The sequence below is a fragment of the Miscanthus floridulus genome, chromosome 9 (assembly GCF_019320115.1).
Source record: "Miscanthus floridulus cultivar M001 chromosome 9, ASM1932011v1, whole genome shotgun sequence".
NCBI lineage: Eukaryota > Viridiplantae > Streptophyta > Magnoliopsida > Poales > Poaceae > Miscanthus > Miscanthus floridulus.
Genome location: NC_089588.1, coordinates 11,711,218 through 11,733,781, shown reverse-complemented (window position 1 = coordinate 11,733,781; position 22,564 = coordinate 11,711,218). Strand labels below are relative to the sequence as shown.

Here is a 22,564-nt window from a genome sequence, read left to right as displayed (position 1 = left end):
CGAACCAGCCGCCGGTTGTACCGCCCACTGCTTGTGTTGGTAAGAACTTGGTAAGAGCTTGGTAAGACGCTTCAACTTGCTGTGAAAAGTGAGACCACTACAACCACGTAGTCATTTGGTAGGGATAACTTTCACCTGGTTGTTCCTGTTTTTGTGTTTCCAATGGCAGGAGGCGAACAAACTGCAGATAACAATCCTAAGGGTTTCAACGAGTGTGTCAGCCAAGAGCAACTACAATCTGTTGTAGAGGATGCCCAAAAAAGGATGAATGAGGCCGTCAGGAAGGCCGTCACTGACGCACTCATTGAACTCAACATTGGCAATTGCATGGAGAGATTGGACAAGCGAATTTCCACGCTAACCGACAAGGTTACTGAGTTGGAAACCTTTGTGGCGGGCAACAACGACGTTTCTGGCAGCAACACCGATGGTCAAGACACGGTGCATGATGCCGCTAGAAACATAGGTCGAGCAGCTATCCGACAAGAGAGATTACGGCAACGTCTTCGCCGCAACACGACAGGTATGGGTGGTGTCCACCACCACCACCGTCAAGGTAATAATCACCGTGTGCCCGATGATCCTTATGCTAAGATTAAGTTCACAATACCATCTTTTTCGGGTCATTATGATGCTGAGGGATATCTTGATTGGGAGATGACGGTAGAACAAAAGTTTAGTGCCCACCTTGTACCTGAGCAACATAGAGTTAGACAAGCTACTAGTGAGTTTAAGGATTTTGCCATTATTTGGTGGAATGGACTAGCTGCACAAGATGCTTTACCTGGTACATGGGAAGAACTTAAGGTAGCTATGCGTGATCGTTTTGTTCCTCCTTCTTATCATAGAGACTTGCGTAAGAAATTGATGCGTTTAGAACAAGGAGATAAATCTGTACAGGATTACTATGGTGAGCTCCAAAAGGGATTGATGCGCTGTAGTGTTGTAGAGGGAAACGAAGATGCCATTTGTCGTTTTTATTCTGGTTTGAGGCGTGACATTCAGGACATTGTTGATTATAAAGAATTTAACACTGTCAACCAGTTGTTTCAGTTTGCTATGCTTGCAGAAAAGGAATTGCAGGGGCATGAACAGTAGGGCAAGAGCAAGGTCAGCACCAGCACATACACGCCACGCTCGGCACCATCTTCGGGGCTGACCAAGCCAACCACTTTTCGGACGCCTCCACCAGCGAGCAAGCGACCAACAACCTCTGGAGTTTCCGCTACACCTAAGACACCTCCCGCATGACTTTCAGATTCAGGTAAAAATTCTTTGCAGGTGCCTACCAAGAGTTCCTCATCCATTGCATCGACGGGACGCACTTTGGGTATTCAGTGCCACCGCTGCCATGGTATTGGCCATGTGCAGAAGGACTGCCCAAGTCAGCGAGCATATATTGCTACAGAAGATGGTTACATCAGCACCTCTGACATTGAGGATGAAGAAGACCAAGATGCAGATGAGGAGGACGGCGAAGTCCTTGGTGACGAAGCCACGGCGTCCTATAGGAGCATTATTGTACAGCGGGTGCTCAGCTCACAAGTCCAGCAGCCTGAGAAGCTACAACGCCATAACTTGTTCCAGATTTTCTTCGTCATCAACGACCGTCGAGCACGTGTCATTATTGATGGAGGTAGCTGCAATAATTTGGTGAATTCTGATTTGGTCAAGAAGCTTAGCTTGACCACACGCCCACACCCACGTCCATATCATATTCAGTGGCTAAATGATTCTGGTAAAGCAAAGGTAACACAAACTTGCAGAGTTTCATTTTCCATTGGTTCTTATGCTGATTCTGTTGATTGTGATGTGGTACCTATGCAAGCTTGTTCACTTTTATTGGGTCGTCCTTGGGAACATGATAATGATGCTACACACCATGGTAGAAGTAATAAATACACTTTTGTGCATAAAGGAAAGAAAATTACTTTGGTACCTTTGACCCCTGCTCAAATTGTACAAGCTGATAGAGAACGCGCTGCTAGTTTGAATGATGTTCAATCTGAAAATCAGCAAGTTGCTAATTCTATTTTCCCACCTAAAAAGGATAAGTCTACATCTATTTCTAAGGCTGAGGGGATTAAATTGAAGGGTGGTGTTATGCTTGCAATAAAATGTAACTTTGCTGAAATTTCTGTTGATGACATTTGCTATGCTTTGGTATGCAAACGAGCTATGTTTTCACTTGATGATATTGCTAGCTCGGTACCTCCTGCTATCACTAACCTTTTGCAGGAGTATGAGGACATTTTTCCAGCTGAGATACCCCCAGGGCTGCCACCTATGAGAGGGATAGAGCATCAAATCGATTTGATTCCGGGAGCGACCTTGCCCAACCGAGCTGCATATCGAACCAATCCTGAGGAGACTAAGGAAATTCAGCGGCAAGTCCAAGACCTTTTGGACCGCGGGTATATACGTGAAAGCCTTAGTCCTTGTGCCGTTCCTGTACTTTTGGTTCCTAAGAAAGATGGAAGTTGGCGTATGTGTGTTGATTGTAGAGCCATCAATAATATTACTATTCGGTATCGTCATCCTATTCCTAGGCTAGATGACATGTTTGATGAGTTGTGTGGTTCTATAATTTTCACTAAGATTGACTTGCGAAGTGGCTACCACCAGATTAGAATGAAACTTGGAGATGAATGGAAAACTGCATTTAAAACCAAATTCGGGTTATATGAGTGGTTAGTTATGCCTTTTGGTTTGACAAATGCACCTAGCACTTTCATGCGCTTAATGAATGAGGTTTTAAGAGTTTTTATTGGTCATTTTGTGGTAGTTTACTTTGATGATATATTGATTTACAGCAAGTCTTTTGATGAACATATGGATCACTTACGTGCTGTTTTTAATGCCTTACGTGATGCACGTTTATTTGGTAACCTTGAGAAGTGCATCTTTTGCACGGATCGAGTTTCTTTTCTTGGCTATGTTGTAACTCCATAGGGAATTGAGGTGGACGAGATGAAAATTGAAGCCATAAAGAGCTGGCCGGTTCCCCAAACCATCACACAGGTGAGGAGTTTTCTTGTTCTTGCAGGATTCTACCGCCGCTTTGTCAAAGATTTCAGCACCATTGCTGCCCCATTGCATGAGTTGACAAAGAAAGGAGTGGTGTTTCATTGGGGAGAGGCACATGAGGAGTCCTTTGACACTTTGAAGGACAAGCTTACACACGCACCATTGCTGCAACTTCCAAATTTTGGTAAGACTTTTGAGCTAGAATGTGATGCTAGTGGACTTGGTATTGGTGGTGTTTTGATGCAAGATGGTAAACCTGTTGCTTACTTTAGTGAAAAATTACATGGTCCTGTTCTTAATTATTCCACGTATGATAAAGAATTGTATGCACTTGTCCGTTCTTTAGAGACGTGGCGTCATTATTTGTGGCCTAAAGAATTTGTTATTCATTCTGATCATGAATCGCTTAAGTATCTTCGCTCTCAAAATAATCTGAATCGTAGGCATGCTAAATGGGTTGAATTTATTGAGTCTTTTCCTTACATTATTAAACACAAGAAAGGAAAGGATAATGTGATTGCTGATGCTTTGTCTAGAAGATATATATTGCTGTCTCAACTTGATTGCCGGATTTTTGGTCTTCAATCCATTAAAGAACAATATGCGTTTGATTCTGATTTTAAGGATGTGTTGCTTAATTGTAGAGAGGGACGCACATGGAATAAGTTTATGATCAGCGATGAGTTTTTATTTAGAGCTAACCGTCTATGCATTCCAGTTGGTTCCGTTCGTCTTTTGTTGTTGCAGGAGGCACATGGAGGCGGATTGATGGGACATTTTGGTGCCAAGAAGACGGAGGAGGTGCTGTCCACACACTTCTTTTGGCCTAGGATGAGGCGTGATGTGGAGCGGTACGTGGCTCGGTGTGCCACATGTCAAAAAGCTAAGTCGCGTTTGAACCCACATGGTTTGTATATGCCTCTTCCTGTTCCTTCTACTCCTTGGGCAGATATATCTATGGATTTTGTGTTGGGATTGCCAAGGACTAAGAGGGGGAGGGATAGTATTTTTGTGGTGGTTGATCGTTTTTCTAAGATGGCACATTTTATTCCTTGTCATAAGAGCGACGATGCTGTTCATATTGCTGACCTTTTCTTTCAAGAAATTGTTCGCTTGCATGGTATGCCTTCTACTATTGTTTCAGATCGTGATGCAAAATTCTTGAATCATTTTTGGCGCACATTGTGGAATAAATTGGGGACCAAGCTGCTGTTTTCTACAACATGTCATCCCCAAACTGATGGGCAAACTGAGGTTGTGAATCGAACATTGTCCACCATGTTGAGAGCCATTTTGAAGCGCAATTTGAAGATGTGGGAAGAGTGTTTGCCGCATGTGGAGTTTGCATATAACAGGGCGGAACATTCCACCACCAAGATAAGTCCTTTTCAGGTAGTGTATGGTTTTAACCCCCGTGCTCCTATTGATCTTTTGCCTTTACCTACCACTGAGAGAATACATAGTGATGCTAGAGAGCGTGCTGATTTTATTCGTAAGTTGCATGAAACAACTAAAGCAAATATTGAAAGCATGAATGAAAAGTATAGAATTGCTGGTAGTAAAGGTAGAAAAGAGGTTAAACTTGAACCGGGTGATTTGGTTTGGTTACATTTAAGAAAAGATAGATTTCCTGAGCTACGTAAGTCTAAATTAATGCCAAGAGCAGCTGGTCCTTATAAGATTATTGAGAAAATAAATGATAATGCATACAAACTTGAGTTGCCACCCGAGTTCGGGGTTAGTCCCACATTTAACATTGCAGATTTGAAACCTTATTTGGGAGAAGAAGATGAGCTTGAGTCGAGGACGACTCCAATTCAAGAGGGGGAGGATGATGAGGACATCACTCCTTTGGATGTACCAGCTGATCCTCCAACCGTCATGCAAGGTCCAATGACCCGGGCTCGAATGCGTCAACTCAATTTACAGGTGAGCTCGTTCTTAAGCGATCCTTTTCATACTTTTGAGAATAGATTACTACCTAATGATGTTATCTTGCTTAGGAACATTGGAGAGGGTCAAGAGGGACTAATAGGACGTGGAGGAGGTGATGATGACCAGCAAGGACGTCCAACACAAGCCGGAGGCCTAGTCCAACACGAATTCGAGTCTGCCTCGGCCTCAGGACCAGTCTGCCTTAAACTGGTCGCCCAGGACGTATCCGGACTCCGTTTTCGATGATCCACATATGGATGGAAAGCTAATTTGATAAGGAAGCTAATCCAAGTGGTTTCACGTCAAAAGCTGTTCGGAATCAACAGGAATCGTCGAAACAAGTCAGCGTCCAGAATCTGCCAGGGTGCTGCGACACCGTCTTTTGGTCCGTTGGACCGTGTATCGAGTTTGGGCCTATTAGGGGCGCGTCCAGGGGTCTTGCACGACCCTAGAGTATTCATAAACAGCCGCCGCCCCTCCATTAGGGTTCGGGTTTTGCTTAGATTATTCTGTCAAGAAACAGTTTCGCCATTCTTCGGTTTGTGAGACCCCAACTCGTGAGATTAATCTTTCATCTGCAATTTGGTTGCGTTCTTTCTTGTTCTTGCTTGTGTTCTTCGTTGCGCAGGCAGGGATTAGCCTTCTTGGCGAGGTCAACCTGGTCCGTGACTTGGTTGATAACCAGAGAAGCTGTGGTGCTAAGATTGCAGGGTTCGATCTTTCGATCTGAAGCCGGATCGGTGTGTCATTCTCCGCCACAACGATAGTTATCATCACCTGACGGAAGATCGGGATCCCTGTCTCCATTAAGATCGCCCCGCGGGTTCCTCACCCCGGGAAATCGCCGGGAACCCGGCGGGGATCTCGGCTTCCAAAGTAGCCCTTAGTGTGCGGGGGCAGTAGATTAGGGACTCAGATAGTCGTTTTTTTTCGAGGATCTAGATAGGAATGCTTTAAAAGTTTAAGGATCAGCGTGCACTTTACTCATTTAGTATTACAGTAGTAGTATAAAACACAAACGCGGATGGAATCTCTGCAAGCAGTGACACGGAAAATATAGTCAAGGACACGGAGCAAACGACGCGCCTGTCGTTGTGTGAGAAAGGGGGGCAAAAAAGGAACGCGTGTCTATCTATCTAATAACACGGAGAAGACACGGTATACGGTGATGATGGAAATAAAGCAGCATCACTTAGCAATAATAATAGTCTTTCTGTGGTGTCTGTGTAGTATATATATTCACCCTTTGAGATAGCTAGCTGATATAAATCAATCTTCATATTTACATCACGAGAGAGAGAGAAAGAAAGAAAGAGAGAGAGAGAGAGAGAGAGAGAGAGAGAGAGAGGGACACACACAATGGCAGGACTTGTGGTGAGCGCTCTGACTGGAGTGATGAATCCTCTCCTGAACAAGCTCACCACCATGGTAGGGATGGAATTTAAGCTTCTCCAAGGCGTGGGAAGCCAGGTCACCTTCCTCAAGGAAGAGCTGCGCAGCATGAGCGCTCTCCTTGTGAAGCTGGCCAGCATGGAGGAGGAGGTCGACCCTCAGACGAAAGAGTGGATGGGCATGGTCCGGGAGCTGACCTACGACATCGAGGATTGCATCGATCAATTCATGCTCCACTGCGGTGACAAGGACAAGAGCAAGATCAGCATGGTACGGGAGCGGCACAAGATTGCAAACCTGGTTCAACAACTCAAAGCTCGTGCCATGGAGGCGAGCCAACGCCACGAGAGGTATAAGCTTGACCACGGGGACGGGGAGGCTCAGGTTCGTGTGGGCAGCAGCACTAGTAGTATGGTGGAGGTTGATCCCCGGCTACCAGCGTTGTATGTGGGAGCAGATAGGCTCGTGGGGATCGACGGCCCAAGGGAGGAGATCATCGAATTGCTCATGGGCGACAAGGCAGCGGCGGGTGACCGCCGAGCAAAAAGACAACCACCCAAAGTGGTGTCGATCCTGGGTTTCGGAGGGCCTTGGCAAGACCACTCTTGCCATTCAAGTTTATTCCAAAATCAAGTGGCAATTTAACTGCGCAGCTTTTGTGTCCGTATCCCGCAATCCAAATACAAAGAAAATTCTGACAGATATGCTTAGACAAGTGGGGGGCAACGTTGGCCTACCAACTGACACTGAGCGACAACTCATCGAGCATCTCAGGCTTCACCTCGGGGACAAGAGGTATGTATCTCTGTCTGTCTCTGTCTCTCTCTATTGTGTATGTTTATATATATATGCGCTTTTATACAGTCAGCCCTTTCTTTTTTTATATAACAACTCAATATGCTTATATATGCTTTTATACCATTGAGCACGCATCGTTATCTTTCTTTAATGGGCCGGGTTAATTGTGTACATAGCATACTGCTGCTTACTAGTTACCATCTTTCAGTGGCGGATCTATGATTGGGACAAAGGAGGAGCTAAACAAAGAAGATTTAGGACTAAAGCTAAAAATTAAAGGTGAATTCACACTAAGCTACAGTAATTAATAAAGGATTAAGGCAGCTTAGGGGCTGTAGCCCCGGCAGCCCCCCCTGTAGATCCGCCACTGCACACCTTTGATCTTGGGGAGCTAGCACAGCACTCTCTTCAATTGGAACTCCTACATAGCATTGAGACGTCCACCGCCTTAATTTTAATTTATACTAGTGCGTGTGAAAACTGATTGTGAACGTGTAGTGCTGCGTGTGAAAACTGAATGTCAGTTTCACATTTATTAATTGTGAAAAGTGAATGCTCAGTTTCATATATATATATATATATATATATATATATATATATAGGGAGAGGCTATTCAGCAGCCGGCTACAAAATAAGTTATTTTGTAGCCACCTCTATTTACCATAATTTTATATACTAATTTACCATAATGTCAATACATATTTACAATAGTTGGGTTACTATAACACATGAGAATATTTACCATAATGTTATAGTAAACAACTTAGTAAGGAGTTACTGTAAATTAACATAGTAATTATCGTAACTCAAAGTGGCTACAGAATAAGTTATTCTATGGCCAACTACAGAATAGTAGTTATATATATATATATATATATATATATATATATATATATATATATATATATATATATATATATATATATATATATATATATATATATATATATATATAGGGAGAGGCTATTCAGCAGCCGGCTACAAAATAAGTTATTCTGTAGCCACCTCTATTTACCATAATTTTATATACTAATTTACCATAATGTCAATACATATTTACGATAGTTGGGTTACTATAACACATGAGAATATTTACCATAACGTTATAGTAAACCACTTAGTAAGGAGTTACTGTAAATTTCGTAAATTAACATAGTAATTATCGTAACTCAAAGTGGCTACAGAATAAGTTATTCTGCAGCCAGCTACAGGATAGTAGTTCTATATATATATATATATATAGAACTACTATCCTGTAGCTGGCTGCAGAATAACTTATTTTGTAGCCACTTTGAGTTACGATAATTACTATGTTAATTTACGAGATTATAGTAACTCCTTACTAAGTGATTTAATTTAACGTTATGGTAAATATCCCCATGTGTTATAGTAAGCCAACTATCGTAAACATGTATTGGCATTATCGTAAATTAGTATATAAAATTATAGTAAATAGAGGTGGCTACAGAATAACTTATTTTGTAGCCGACTACTGAATAGCCTCTCCCTATATATATATATATATATATATATATATATATATATATATATATATATATATATATATATATAATATAATACTAGCAGGTAACCCCACGCTTCGCGCGGGAAACAGTGATTGAAAAAAAGAAAAAGGGTTGGGACTGTTCCTTAGCAGGTCGGGTACTGTTCATCACGATTCGTAGTGTTCATCTGCAGTGATTTAGGTCTGTGGGCGCGCCAGATGAACAGTATGAATAGGGAACAGTAATCACAATGTGATACCCCTCAAATTTAAAGTTCTTATAGCGTGAAGCGTGGGAAGGAGGTGGGAAAAAAAATGGAATTTTTTTTATCGGGCTGGCACTGTTCCTTTATAGGGAAAACTTATCGGGCTGGCACTGTTTATCCGGCACCCTGGTACTGTTGAAAACGCCGGATGAACAGTACACGCCGGTCCGGTTGATCTGCAGCCTTCTGGGTCTGTGAAACGCTGGATGAACAGTGCACGATGATGTGAAAGGCCGTAATTTTAAAGTTTGTACTAGCAGGTAACCCCGCGCTTCACGCGGGCAACAGTGAAACAAAAGAACCCCTTATCTGGGTCTGTTACTGTTTATATACAGTGATCTGGGTCTGTGTGCGCGCCGGATGAACAATGATTCGTGATGTGACACCCCTCAAATTTATAGTCTTTTATAGATATGTTTGTGCATCAACTAAAGACACCATAAAGCTCTGTCATTTTTGGCTTCCGGAAGCTTTTTTGGCTTCTGGAAGGTCCCAAAGTTAAGGTCCAAAAGTTCCCATAAAGCCCAAACAAGAAATAACCTCTTATGTGCGAAATTATAGAAGATCCCCTTTAAGATCAAACAATTCAAGACCTCGAGGAAACGGTGCGGCTCCTCGCGTCGTCTCCCTCGCGAGCGACTCGAGGGGCGACGCCCCGCCGCCAACAACCGCACCTCCCCCGGCCAGCCCGGCCGCTGCCACTGCGGCTCCCGACACTACGGCTGTGGCGGCGGCACCCAACAAAGCTGCCCCGCGTGCTTCTCCTTCCTCCACCACATCTCCTTCTCCCAACTCCAATCTTCTCTCGATCTGTTCTTGCTCCGGCTAGATCCCTGCCTTTGAGATCGAGCCAAATCCGCGCATGTGGGGGGCCGGATATATGGTGTGGGCACGGCAAAGCGACTCCGGGACGACCCTGGTTGCTGCTTCTGTTGTGGAGGCGGCGATAGCGGCGTTGCTGCTGCAGGCGTGGCGGCGGTCACGCTGCTGCGGGCGCGGCGGCTGGACGTGGTCCACCTCGTCCGAACGACGCAGACGGGCCGTCAGCGCTCCAGCCCCTCCACCCCCCCGCCACGGTGGTTCTTTGGCCTGTGGCGGCTTGTTCTTGGCGTCCAGGCTTCGATCCGACGCCCCTTCGTCGGATCTGGCGGCCACTCGAGCGGATCTGGTGATGTCCACTAGGTGAGTGTGAAAGGCGCTGCAGCGGTGCGGAGTGCGCAATTTGGTCGCGGGCTAGCCGGTGGCGGGGCAGCGTACCCATACGCTTGCGTTTGCAGGGGTCCATCAGTGGAACGGTGCGCGCGGTTTGGCCGAAGGCAAGCCGACGGTGGGGCCACGTGCCCATGGGCGCCCTCCCCTCTGTGCCACTCTCTATGGCCGTCTCCGGCCACTGAGAGCTGACTCTAGCTCTTGACAGGGAGGGCAGGAGCACCTGGTGGGCAAAACGAAGGCGTCGGCCATGCCTGTGCCTGTGGTAGCTGTGACAGCATGGTGGAGGCGTGGGCGCGTTGCTGCTGTGATGCGGGGCGGTTTCGGTGGATTCTAGACGAAAGTCTTGCTCGACTTGTTGTCAGTGCCTATGATGATGGCATCGGCGTGCATCCTATTCCTTCTTGGAGGCGTCATCGAGGTTCCATCTGCCATCCTGTTCAGTTTGATCTCCGGGTGAAAACCCAAACCAGTGATCCCGGACAAGCAATGGTGGCATCTTCCCATGTCATTCCCTTCCTGGAGGTGTTGCTTTGGAGATCATTGGCACCTCCTTGCGCCAAGGATCCAACCCTCCTCTTCTTTGATGATACTGCACAAGTTCTAACCAGCAAACTACGCTGCCAATGTCCCAACTTTTCTATTCTCTATGATCCTTGATTGCCTTGTCTCAACAAATGTCGGTAACGAGACCATGATCCCCTCTCTTGGATCTCCTCGCGCTCCTTTTGCCGGCCCTCCCTCCATTGTGGTTTCCTCCCCATAATGGGTGTTGGTGGGCGTCAATTGGGTCCTGGATGTGCTCTAAAGATATTATAATCACGACTGTCGTCTATCATATTGACTCGAAGCTTAATCGTCGCCATTGAAGTGGAGGTTGCCGAAGTTCAGCCGATTTGTGGTGGTGTTAGTTGGTGAATAACTTCATGTGTATCATGAGAGTTCTTTGTTCTCCTCTCTGTGTTTTGTGGTTGTCGTCCGCTCTGTCTCGTGTGTGTTGTTGGTGATGTTGTGTTGTAAGTGTGCGTTGTCTATTGTATCTTCCTAATTACCACTCCAATGCAATATATTCAAGTGGGGAATTCTCCCCTCCGGTGACTCATAAAAAAAGATCAAACAATTCCATCGAATTGAGTATGACTGTATGTGTCATAGCATCTACCGTATCAGGAATATCAATGAACCCATTCTTGCAATTGCTCAGGATACCCTCTTTTAGCTGCTAGGTCTATTTAATAAAAGAATTAGTAGATCTGTTCCGCCCAAAATGGGAATGGGTACTAGGTTATGAACTTATAATCAGCTAGGCCTGCCTTCTTGTTCCCGTTCCTGCAACGCAAGCAAGCATCCAGGGACCGACAGACCATCTGTCTGAAAAGAGTTTGGATACTAAACAGCCAGAAAATAATTTAGATATCCACACTAACAATGCAAGAGTATTTCTAGAAACGACCAAAAACAATTTTTAGGACGACGCAACCGCCTTTATTCAAGCGTCCCCAGAAATCAAGCATGGGGTTTAGCAATTTTCTAGGGGCAGATATGCAGCCGCCCCTAAAACCAGTTTTAGCGGCGACTAATAACATGGCCCACCCCCTAGAAATGTTTTCCAAAAATTCATACAAAAAATTAGAAGACATAGCCACAAAATAGGGAAAAATTCACATACCTAGGAATCTTAATTGAGATCACAATGATAGGCATGTTGTGGTATTCTTGGCACCGGATATGGTTGTCATGGATTTCATAAATAGTGATGAAAGGTGCGTGAAGATTAAGGTTGGTTTAGTTATAAGTGTCATTGTTATTGGAGAGGAAATTAGGGTAGTTAGAGCATCTCCAAAAGTTTCCAAAACCCACTCCCAATCTAAATTTTTTGGCAAGATTAAGAAAATGTTCTCCAACAATTCTTTATCTCAACTCCAATATTTCCACACTTGGGAAAAAAGGATGTGGGGAAGAATAAAAGGTAGGATAGGGTTCTTGATGCAAATATACAAGAAGATAGAAAATATAAAATTAGTTAGGATGATTAGAAATAGTCCACGATTCTGACGTAAAATTGTCTTCTATATTTTATAGGATGGATATTTTAGAAATTGTTAGAGGAAATCAACAAATATGCTCCCAACTTTTTTTAGGGTTTAGGGTTAGGTTCTGGATCAAGAAAACTGAATTTGTGCTTTTAGAGAACTATTGCTGCAGTAGAAAAAACCCATCTCTTTTATTCGGGTGGGACTCACTCACCTATCAAATGTCTGCGATCATCTTCTTCTCTTCTCCGTCACCTCTCTCCCTCAGTCTCTCGATGCAGCTGCCGGGGCACGGCTCGCCCGCTCTGGCTCCGGCGGCCCCGGCGCAACGGCCGGCGCGGCTCTCCCAGAGCGGGCCCCGGCCGCCTTGACACGGCGGCCGGCGTGGCTCGCCCAGCGCGCGCGGCCCGCGGCGGCATGGCACGCGCGCTCGCCCAGCGCAGCGGCGGCGGCGGCGGGGCGGCCAGCGTGCCCGCCCAGCGCGGCGGCGGCGCGGCCCGCGCGTACGCCTGCGGTATATAAAGAGAGCCTGGGGTTGAGAGAGATGCAAGTCATACAGTATTTGAGTCTTTGCTGCTATTTTCCCTTATAAACTAGATTAGGTGAAAGTGGTTTGCATAATCCTTTTCAGATTTTCTGTGAAGTTCTAGCATGATATATACCGAATTCTGATAGACCAAACTACAGAAACAATCTTTGCCATTTTGACTCCATACTGACTCACTGCTTCAAATTTACATACAGGTACCTGATCGTCATTGATGATATTTGGAGCGTGCAAGCATGGGAAGTCGTGAAATGTGCATTGCCTGATAACAAGTACAATAGTAAAATAATGACAACTACTCGCATTGTTGATGTAGCTAAATCTTGTTGCCCTTGCAGACATGATCATGTATTTCAAATTGGACCCCTTAGTGATGTAGACTCCCAGAGGCTATTTTTAAGAAGAATTTTTGGCTCTGAACACAGTTGCCCACCTCAACTGAAAGAAGTATCGACTGGAATATTAAAGAGATGTGGTGGCATGCCGTTGGCTATAATCAGTATTGCTAGTATGTTGGCTTCAAAACCAGATACAAATACAAAGGAGCAATGGGAGAGAGTAAGGGATTCTCTTAGTTCTGCACTAGAAAGTAGTCCTAAATTAGAAGGAATGAGAAAGATACTATTGTTCAGTTACTATGATCTCCCTTGTCATCTAAAGACTTGCTTATTATATCTAAGTATATTTCCGGAGGACTATGAGATTAAAAAAGATCATTTATTATGGAAATGGATAGCTGAAGGATTTATTATGGAAGAAAGGGGACAAAGGTTGGAGCAAGTCGGAGAGAGCTACTTCAATGAGCTTATAAACAGAAGCATGATCCAACCAGTTGATATCTGGTATGATGGGCGAGTGGACGCTTGTCGAGTCCATGATATAGTTCTTGATCTTATCATATCCTTGTCAACAAAAGAGAACTTCATTACCAGGCTAGGTGGTCAGGAGTTGCAAGCTTTTCCAGATAAGATACGCAGGTTGTCGATACAATCTGATTGTACCGAAGAAGAAGTGAAACAAATCACTGTGAAAAATGGATCGCAGATTCGTTCACTTAATACCTTTGGGTGTGCTAGTAACACATCGCTAGTTTCAGAATTTCATTGTTTACGAGTTTTGGATCTGGGAGGTTGCGAATGCTTGAAGATCAAATGCATTATTGCTAGTATACCAAGATTTCATCAGTTGAGATATTTAAGATTGGGAGGAGACATTGTGGAACTTCCAGAGCAAATTGGGGATCTGCAATTCCTACAAACACTAGATCTAACACAATGCAGTGTAATGAGAAAATTGCCACCAACCCTTGTCCGACTATGCAGGTTAGTCCGGTTATTTGTTCATAGGGGTGTTAGGCTGCCAGATAAGATAGGGAGCATGCAAGCTTTGCAGGAGCTATCCCGTGTCTTCTGCCAGTCTACAGAATTTGTAGAAGAGCTAGGGCAGCTGGCAAGACTGAGAGTGCTCGAGATAGAGTGCCTGGATCTTGATGAGATGCATGGTGACATGGAAAGCAGCAAAATACAAACATTGGTATCATCTCTGAGTGCATTGGGAAAACATAGCCTTCAATCACTACAAATCTGGGACATTAACAAGTCTCCTCTTGAATATTTGATGGTTGAGGGGTTCACAATTCCACATCTGCAAAAACTTGTCATATGGGATGTCATTCCCAGGGTTCATGGCTGGATGGCCAATCTTGTTAATCTCACCCACCTCGAAATCACAGTAGGCAGGATGGAAGGGGAAGCTGATCCTCGTATCCTTGGCTGCATACCTGGCCTTCTATTTCTTGACCTCAAAGTGTTCAGAGGGCCCTGGGAAATTCTCTCCATTGCCGACCAAGGATTCCAGCATCTTCGTCAGTTCCATTTCCACAGAATGGGAGGCGGGATTGGGCTCGTGTTTGCACCGGGTTCCATGCCGCGCCTCCAAATCTTTCGCCTCTATTTCGAAGCAAAGAAAACAACCAGGTTCGACTACAGCCATAGTGGCATCGTGAACCTTTTGAGCCTCAAGTATCTTGGGGTCATCATTGATTCTTACGGAGCAAGAGAGGAGATGAACACCATGGTGACCGACATCAGCAGCTCAGCTGCCACCCTTCCCAACCATCCCAAGCTCGAAATCTGTGAGAGATCTGGTCTCCTGATAAAATCTAAGTTCCGGAATCTCCTGCTGCCAACTTCGAGCTCTAACATAGTAAGTTTTTCATTTCCTTCCCCTTAATACGAGCCTTTGTATTGTTTCAAGATCAGGTACCTCCATCAAGGCTGTAAAAAGGTGCTGGTAACATTGCGATTGTGTGACATTTGGTGCCTAGTTTGCCTCCAAATGACCCTGAAATCCGTCAAGATTTTCTTTCTGTTTCCTCCAGCTAAATTGTCATATTCAATCTGAATTTGAGGAGGGTATGCCTAGTTTTGATCTAACATCCAAATTTTGGCAGATTGTGATGTTGAAATATGCATGCCACCACATATTTGTTTATTTATATGAATTTTTTATTGGTCTGTATGGAGCTTCTGGTCTACTTACCCAGAGGATCAACCTGGCTTTATCTAATCCAAACTTTCATATAATTCATCTGAATCCAAAATTGGTTAATAATAAAAATACTTGCAGCATATGTTTTACTCTTGGCGCAATCATACGGAAGAAGAAAAAATGTTTATACGTTATGTCGACTTTCCTACATTTTCATTGTTTAAATAAAAAATAGGGGATTCTTTTTTTTCTCTCTTTTTGTAAGTAATTATTGTAGTTGTATTCTGTCTTCAGCCGTCAATTTTTTTGTAATTCTCTCTTTGCCCACTCCTGTTTTAGTGTCTTATTTCTTTTTGGCCATTCCCATTAAGTCGATAATGCTAGTAATGTAGTCAGAAGCATCCTAAGCAAACTTTTAATTTTCTGTGCAATATATGGAATTCGGATGGTGTACTAATCATTACCTGCAATATTATTAGCATTTGGCATCAAATATACAAACTTGGAACTTGGACATGCTTTCTAACACGCCTCGTGTACTTTTCACAAAGGAGCATGGGCAGCCGCGAGGTGGGGAACTGTCAGCTAGTACAAGCGGAGGTAGCGAGAACAACCAACCTGAGGGAGTGAGAGAGTCTGAGCCTGAAAGTTCAGAATTGTCTGCTAATAGAGGTGGAAGCAGTGAGGAAAATCAATCTGAAGTAACGAGGAAATCTGAGCAGCCTGGCAGCTCAGAACTGTCTGCTAGTACAAGCGGAAGCAGTGAGGACAATCGACCTAAAGGAGAATCTTCCCTGTTCAGGTGCTCGGAAACTTCCCTGCACGAACATGGCCACCCCCAGAGAATAGTGGCAAGAAGATCGCCGCCATCGTGTGCCCACAGTCCTTCATTGTCCAACTCTGCCCAAACTAATGAGCTAGTAAGTAGAAGTATGCAAGCGCTCAATGCGTTATCTGGTGTTAGTGGAGCACAATATGCCAAGGCTGTTGACAGGTTTGGCAAGAAGAAGATCTTCATGGAGCTCTTTCTTGAGATGCCTCCACATAGGAGAATGGATTGGCTTCTTCACTTGGATTAATTAGGCATTGATTCTCGTTCGTGTTCTTGTACCATTTGTTTTCTAGCAAGAAACTGTGAAAAACGATTGTTGGACATTGTATATATGTAAATTTGCTATATGTGCGTGCTTGGTTCGTGTCTCAGCCATAGGACACGTTAAATTTGTGGCTACTTTTGCTTGTGGATGCTCTATTTCCCGTCGCTCAGCCATAAGCAAGTTATTATTAGATACAATGTTGTAGCTCTAACAAATACTCGTACTAGGTGAACAGAAAACAATCAATTATACGGTGTTTGGTCTGAGGAATCAAACTATTCTAGAGCAGATGATGCATTATGGGTGCATTTCTTAAATTTAGTGGAATGACTCTATTCCTTGCAGTAGTACTAATTATTAGCTTGCGAGGAATAAGGTGACGATGCGTTAACGATTAACCCGTTCTATTCTACAAACCAAAATGATAGACTAACTAACACATTCCTCAAACAAACACCATATTAGCTCCTCAAATCAATATCAAGATACAAATCAATGTCAAATCGGTGATGGACACGACGCCACGTTATTCAGCCTTACAGGAATATACGTAGATGAGCAGCCGTCGGACTGTCGGAGGGCATGAACAGGACTGCAGTCTGTAGCAAGTTCAGAGAAACGACACATGATCCACAACCATCCTCACGATGGGCACTCTTATTTATATGTGTGTACCAGTAGGGATGAAAACGGATCGGATACGGACGGATATCACCGATATTACATTTGTTTTCATATTTCTATCCGGATTCGGATTCGAATATGGATAGTGTCAACTATGTCGGATATGATACGATTGGATATCGACATCATAAATATGCGATTTGAGTATTCGGATACGGTATCGGATGTTGGATATCCGGACTCGGATACGGACATATCTCAACCCCTCTAAACGGATTCGGTTTCGAATACGGTCGGAAAATATCCGTACCGTTTTCATCCCTATGTACCAGTAGTATTTCTGTTTCTCAATACTGTTCCTGCCTTCACGCATGTACTAGTACTTTCGTAGAGCGGCTGATTTCTAATGCAAATAAATAACATTTGCTTGCCTATACAACAACAACAACAAAATGCTTGCCTACCAGCAGAGCCGGCCCCCGCGTCGCTCTCCCGAGCGACTCGGGCGGCGCCTCCCATCCCCAGCCGCAGGGACCGCCCTCCCCGGCCTCTCGCCCTCGCTGCCGCCGGAGCAGGCTGCCGGATGCCCGTGCAGCTGCTAGGATGGCGGCGGCCGGGCCTTTCTCCTCCTCCTCCTCTCTCTTTCTCTGAGGATGGCAGCCATGGGGCCATGGCCGCCGGCGAATGGCGGTGACGGTGGCTTCCTCTTGGCCGCCGAAGCGCAGATCCACGGCCTCGTCGCCCGGATCTGGCGAGGCGGGGGGCGGATTTGGCGAGTCGGTGCCTGGGCGGCTCGGGCGGAGCCCCTCGCCCCCCACCGCCGGGCCTCCCCCTCCCCACCACCTTCCCCTCGTCGCCGCCGGAGCGCGCCACCGATGACCGGTGGCCACAAGGAGGGCGGTGGCGGGGCGTTTTTTTTCTGGCTGCGCGGGTGACTTTGGCGGGGTGGTGGGGTCGCTGCCGCCGCCGCCTCCGCCCTCCGGTGGTTCCGGCATCCGTGAGGCGAGCTCTGCGCGGATATGGTGCCCCCCGCCGTGGATCTATGGCGGCACGGCTACGGCGGCGACGAAGGCCAGGGCGTCGATGCGGGCGCGGCTGTGGCTGCGGCACGGGCCCGTGCGCCTGCACGGGCGTGGCGGCGAGGCTGCTCTAGCTCCCCTTCCTCCGGATCCGGCCATTCCGCGGTTGCAGCTGCTGCCGTCCATGCGGATCCGGCCGGAACTCGCTGGTGCGGGCGGCGGTGGAGGGCAGGGGTGGCGTGACTTCAAGGCTCCCTGTTTTGATTGTGCTGGATGTGGGCGAGCACCGGCGAAAGCCATGTTGGATTTGCCGGCAAGATGACGGCGACGCCTTCGGGCATCGTCTTCCTCCTTGGAGGCGTTGTCATGGTGTTTTCCCACTCCGACCGACTGCAGAGATGCGTTGGCTGAGCCGTGGTGGTGTGGCCGACAGCAGCTTGCTTGGATGCGTGCCAGTGACACCATGGTGGTGTGGCTGGCAGTAGCCAACCAGGGGCACCAGTGGCGCCATGGTGGCGTGGCTGGAGGAACCTGGCTGCTTCTTGAAGGCCAAGAGGCTCTGGCTCGGCGTGGTGTGAGGAAGGCAGCAAGGGGGCCGTGGAGCTGTTCGTACGATGGCGGCGAGTGGGCAGCGCGGCGCGGTGAGGCTCGTGTCGATGACCCAATCCGACCGAGCGGAGGTGAGTTGTGTCTCTGGAAGCTTTGTGTCCGTGCACGTGGTGCAGCTGAGATTTTGGTGGCGGCTAGACGAAGGTGAAGTTAATGGAGCGGCTCGGTGGTACCAAGTGAAGGGTCGAGATGGTGACTAGAGGGGGGGTGAATAGTCTTTTCTAAAATTAATCGCGTCGGCTAACCGATACAAATACGGAATTAAAACTATCAGTCTAGCCAAGACTATACCCCACTATATATGTTCACTAGCACCTTGCAAAGATAACAATTATGCAACAAAGGTGCCGGGCTAGTTAGAGCTCACCTAACCAATGCTAGGAGCAAGGTCACACAAACCTATGCCTCTAGTACTTTAAGCAACAAGGGAGCTCCTACACATGCTAGTAAGCAAAAGTACAAAGCTAACTAAGCTCACTAGCAATGCTCAATAACAAGGCAACCAATGCCTAATTAGAGAGCGCAAATACTTAGCTACACAAACTAAGCAATGTGACTAACAAGGTTACTAAAACCAAATTAGCCATGCAAGGGAGCTACTTCTATGCTACACAAGTAAGAAGGTAATTAGCAAGCTACACAAGCTATCTAATTACAAGAGCAACTACACAAGCTTAATATGTATAAAAGTAATTACAAGCTTGTGTAATGGGGATGCAAACCAACGGGAAGAATAGGGTTGACACGATGATTTTTCTCCCGAGGTTCACGTGTTTGCCAACACGCTAGTCCCCGTTGTGTCGACCGCTCACTTGGTGGTTCGGCGGCTAATTAGCATCACCCGCTAAGCCCGCACGTCGGGCGCCACAAGAACCTACCCCTTGAGTGAGGGTAGCTCAATGACACGCTTTTACTAGAGTTGCTCTTCGTGGCTCCCGCGGGGCGAGCACAATGCCCCTCACAAGCACTTCTCTGGCGCGCCGCACAAGCTTCTTGCGTGCTTTGACGGAGACCACCACCAAGCCGTCTAGGAGGTGGCAACCTCCAAGAGTAACAAGCACCACCGGCTTGCAACTCGATCACCTAGTGCCACTCGATGCAATCTCATGATGCAATCGCACTAGAATCGCTCACTCACATAATCGAATGATCACTATCAAGTATATGTGTGATGGAGGGCTCCCAAGCACTCACAAGCATGGACACTAAGTCCCTTGAGGTGCTCAGCCCAGCCATGGCCGAAGGCCACTTCTATTTATAGCCCCAAGGGCTAAACTAGCCGTTACCCCTTCACTGGGCAACGGTCGGGCCGACCGGACGCTCCGGTCGTGTTGACCGGACGCTGGACCTCAGCATCCAGTCGCTCGCAGACGACCACGTGTCCCGGTTCCAACGGTCACTTGACCTGACCGGACGCAGCAGCTTCAACTGACCGGACGCTAAACCCCCAGCGTCCGGTCGTTTCCAGTAAGCTCCCGAGCATGACCGGACGCGTTCGGTCGAACGCGATCGGACGCAGCCAGCGTCCGGTCACACTCCAGCTACTGCGTCAACGAACATCAGCCTGACCGGACGTAGCCAGCCAGTGTCCGGTGCTTTCAGACCCAGCGTCCGGTCAATTTACCGACGCCAGCGTCTTCGCGACCAACTCGTTTTCACTTCTAACTTCTTCACCCTTGCTCCAATGTGCCAACCACCAAGAATTTTGCATCCGGCGCAATAGAAAATAGACATTTCATTTTCCCGAAAGCGCCGAATCCCGCCGAGCAAGCTCGGCAGGAGGGAGAGAGGGACCCAAACCCATCTCACCCTTGCAAACACCACCTCCTTTGTAAATGTGCCAACACCACCAAGTGTACACCACCATGTGTATGTGTGTTAGCATTTTCACAATCATTTCCCAAAGGATGTTAGCCACTCAACTTGCCACGCCACTCGATCCTAGCGACAATGCAAAGTTAGATCACTCGAGTGGCACTAGATGACTGATATACAAACAAGTTTGCCCCTCTTGATAGTACGGCCATCTATCCTAAACCCGGTCATAAACTTCTCTACACACCTATGACCGGTGAAATGAAATGCCCTAGGTTATACCTTTGCCTTGCGCATTCCATTCCATCTCCTTCAATGTCGATGCAACACATGCACCAACACGATCAACAATGATATGATCCACTTCATATCATCACATGATCATATTGGTTCATCGATCTTGACTCTACTTGCTCTTCACCGTTGCCATCGTCCATCGGCGCCAAGTCTTGCTTAAGCTTCACTGCCACGCGGTCCATCACTCCAAAGCCTTCGACTTGCCCTTCACGCTTGCAACCGGTCCATCAAGCCAAGTCTTGTCTTGATTTTCTCCACCTTGATCACATGACTCAATGTCATGTCTCATGTGCATTTAAGCTCCTTCATCATCACATGTGTGAGCTTTGCAACATCTCCAAGCCATTTTCACCTTCATGGCATATGTTGCTCACACACATGTACCTGTGGACTAATCACCTGTGTATCTCACATAAACATAATTAGTCCACCTAAGTTGTCACTCAATTACCAAAACCAAACAAGGACCTTTCACCAAGTCACCCCGACGGCGAAGCAAGCCCGGATCCTCGATGAGTCCAGCGACGGGAGTGGTGAGGCCCCCGTACGCTTTAAGGTGGTGTGTCCGAGGAGTGGTGTGCGGCGGTAGATGTGGCGAGGCCCCCACACTTGAGTTGCCTTGGAGATCTAGGATCCGGTGCGGTGTTTCGATCGTTTTGGTGTGTAAGGTGCAACAGCGGTACTTCGGCGAGGGGTCCTGCATGGCGGTGGCCTCTTCAGTGTGGTGCGGTGGGCTTCTCTTCTGACTTCTGCCATCATGGCCGTGGTTGGGAGATCGACGATCGTGTGTGCGTGACCTGAAGACGATGATGGCATGGTGGGGGAGTCGTGGTAGCTACACGGCTTGTAGCGGACTGCGGCGGCTAGTTCTGCATGGCAGCGACTGGTTGGCGTGGGACATCGTCGGTAACGATGGTGCTTGCGGTGAGGGCTACTTGTCGGCTCTACTCCTGGTTTGTCGGGGTGCGGCGAGTGGAGTTGGTGTGCCCGTGTTGATGTCTCAATCCAACTGGCAGTTGTGAGTGGCTTGTGTCGATGTCCCAATTCGACCGGCTAGAGTTTTTTTTCTTTTTGTTTTGTTGAGTTTGTTTTGCGACATGGTTGATGGCCATTGATATTTCGTTGTGCCCATTTTGGGCTTATCTTCTTTTTAATATAATCGGCAGCCTCCTGCCTGATTCGTTTCAAAAAAAATGCTTGCCTATACAACAAGAGACTCAAGATTAGAGTACCTACTAGTAACGGCGGCAGAAATGAATGGAACAAAGTGATCCCCTCCTCTTGCTACTCATTTTCAATCAAACGAATCAACCTTATAAAAAAAATCAAACGAATCAAAGAATTCCTAGATAATAATCTCTCTCTGTAAGCGATTGGTTTGTTTCTCGCAATTATGCCGGTTGGCGCGCCTGGTAGTCATCATATCCTGCACAAGCCGCCGGCACCACCACGACACGTCGGCACCACCTTCCTCGGTCACACTGGGCATTTGGTTAACCGAAACCGATCGGTTCGGTTCTTCAGTTTCTTGACAAATTCGGTTCCTTAAGAAATAGTAACCGATCGGTTCTTTTGAAATCTGGGAACCGACCAAATTCGGTTTCGGTTAATTCGGTTCGGTTCCGATTATGACCGAACTAACCGAGGTGCTATGAACAGAAAAAATCACAACATCGCACATCGAGCAACACAAATCACTAATTCCAGCAGCGATGAAGAACAAAGCATCGATTTCTAGGTTACAGATCGAAAAACACGTCTCCTTGCTCGCCTACCCCTGCGGCCCTGCGTGGTGCGCACCACCTCGCCTGCGGCCCGCTCCTCGCCCTACTCGCCTTTGCGCCGCTTGCCTAGCTCGTCGTCGCACGGCTTGCCTCGCCCTGCTCGCCGCCGTGCGGCTCC

The 22,564-nt window shown here is 46.7% G+C and overlaps 1 pseudogene; it reads left to right on the top strand.

The window, feature by feature from the left end:
* The first annotated feature begins 6,212 nt into the window (after positions 1-6,212).
* Positions 6,213-16,399, top strand: LOC136483420 (disease resistance protein RGA5-like; annotated as a pseudogene).
* The last annotated feature ends 6,165 nt before the right edge of the window (positions 16,400-22,564 follow it).